Source organism: Dermacentor andersoni, unplaced genomic scaffold (genome assembly GCF_023375885.2).
Source record: "Dermacentor andersoni unplaced genomic scaffold, qqDerAnde1_hic_scaffold ctg00000815.1, whole genome shotgun sequence".
NCBI classification, from domain to species: Eukaryota; Metazoa; Arthropoda; class Arachnida; order Ixodida; family Ixodidae; genus Dermacentor; species Dermacentor andersoni.
The window spans coordinates 12,501-15,000 of NW_027315492.1; positions in this window are offsets into that span (position 1 = coordinate 12,501).

Genomic DNA, 2,500 nt, shown 5'->3' on the forward strand with positions numbered 1-2,500 from the left:
ATGAGCTAGGCGCGATTGTGTCCCTGGCGCCGCTCTCAACAAGATGGCGGCGCCCATGCTTTTTGCCTGCAGGTTCGGCCCTACGCAGAACACGCCTGCCGGGCAGTGTAGCCACGTTGAAGGGGCAAAGCGTAGTGCAGTGAAGCGCTTGCTCGGGCGAAAAACGCAAATATGAGCCAAACAGGAATTTCCATTATTGGAAATTCCAGTTCAGTTTGCGCATTGCGTTCGCCTAAGGTAAAGAACACAAATGCGAGTGCCACAGCAGTCAAGTCAAAGCTTAGGATTGCGTATCATTTTTTTTTTTTTTTCTTTTCGTGCCTTTTACTCCTGGCCTGCGTGGCCCTAGCGCGCATGCACACGAAAGTAATGAAATGCTGAAAACACGAAATAATGCGGTGCGGCTGTATCATATCTATTTTGTGCGCTTTGTTCTTTGTGGACTACAGCGGTGTGCGTCATGAGAAAGTTTCGGTGCCCTTCTTGGGTGACCAGTGAAGCTATATTTAAAACCACATTGATTTGTACGGTTATTGCTACAAACTGCGTGTGGGTGTTTTTCTTTTTCGCTGCCAACGATGGGTTATCGCAACCGCGATCGGTTCTGCTGCTACGCTAGACGCGTGCTTGCCAACGGTTGGCTCTATACGCGACCCGCGACGCGTGGTCGGCACATTCAAGCAGTCAATTGCAAACCGTTCCAAGAAAAAGGATGTACTCCACTTGCCACCTAGTTCGACGATTGTACTTTCTGACCCTCGAGGAAGCGCCGCCATCCCACGTTTTCTATAATACGATAAGATTCAGAGCGACCGCGACCACTTGTCTTTGTCAATATCTCGGAAACGCTTTCTTTGTTTTCTTTTTTTTTTTTTAAATCCAGATACTCAGACGCGCCCGTGTTCACGCGCACTTGTTCTCTCCGATAAGCAGGGAAGCTCGGTTGGGGTGGTGTCGGGCCTTGCGCATGCGCTGCTGAGCTCGTCGCTTCGCCGGCCGGTCGATGCTGGCGCGGTACTGGTAATGAACTTCGACGTGCATGGTGAAACGTCACTTTGTATTGCCACTGTAGACTAGCAATGCAATGTGTTTGCGAGCGATTGGATAAATGAGAAAGCGTGCACTGTCTACAGTTCATGCCCCTCTAGAGTAGTGGAAATGTTGCTCCAAGTGTTAGGTTTGTAATTTGCGCCTACGAACATGAACTAAACAAAGAAAATGGTCTGCAGCCGCCTTCGCTTCATAAAATTCCCGTACGAAGAAATTTCCGTGCGCGAATGAGAGAGCAAAAGAGAGAAACCATGTTAAGAAGAATGGCTGCCTTTTACGTGATCTCGCGCATGAAACCAGACGATAGATTAATTTTAGCCGTTCATTTTGATTTGCCGAATGTAAACCGGAACACTTTCTCCACGCGGTCTTCAGATTTGAATGGCAATCAATCACATCCTTTCTTTTTTTTTTTTTTTCTGTTTCTTTCTATCTGGAACCGAAAGAATTCAGAACGCCATTTCAATCTTAGATTCGATTAGATATCGCGACTGGTATGCTGAAATATCACGCCTTATCTGGTGTTAACCTTCTTGATCACGGCAATAAAAAATCGCCAGTTCCCGAACTTTAATCGCGCCGAAGATGAACCGATATGCTGGATTCTTATTGTCATGATTTTATAGAAAGCGCTGGTTCTATGGCTAGCTTTGAGGAAAAGAAAAACATCGTTCAGGAATGTATAACTCTAAACAACTAAAAAAAAAATCTGCCGGCAATTGGTACTACAACGAGAGTACTGAGAATACTGGAAAAGATGAAATCCAATCATGCTGAACTGAACTGAGATTATTTCATCAAGACATGCCCCGAAAAACGTGGCCACTTTCAATGATAATTTCAAATGTGATTTCTTTCTTTTTTTTTTTTCTTTCTTTTTTTTTTTTACGACGGATAATAATTATCTTTCCAATGGCGGATGTGAAAATTTCAGAGCACGTCATTTTCGAAATCCCAAGGCCCCGGACGCATTCTCTCTTCTTTAAGTATTTTGGTGGTGCACACGGAGGAAAATTTCGCGCACGTAATTTATAAACTAGTAGTTGATTTTCTAGAAGAACACAAAGTGCTGACAAACGGCCAACCAGGACACAATTAAATTGGTATTACGCACGGTTTCGAAGCCGCGGTAACAAAAGGGTAACAAAGGGACGTTCATTTCGTGGTGTCGATTTCACGTCTCTCACAATAAAAAAAAAAAATAATAATAATAAAAACTACTGCATAAAATAGGTTTTCCCAAACTGGATGGTTTCGATCAGCTTTTGAACAGCCCTTCCTTAAATTGAGTTGGCGTTGATTGAGCAGGTGCGGGCCTCTGCTGTTTTGGATTTTTGTAAATGGCATCAGTACTGGACAGTCCGTTCACTTGAGGATCAAAGGAGAAACCCCCCAAAAAAATATCATATCGTGGTGAGAGACGTGGCAGATGAGTACAATTATCGGCAGA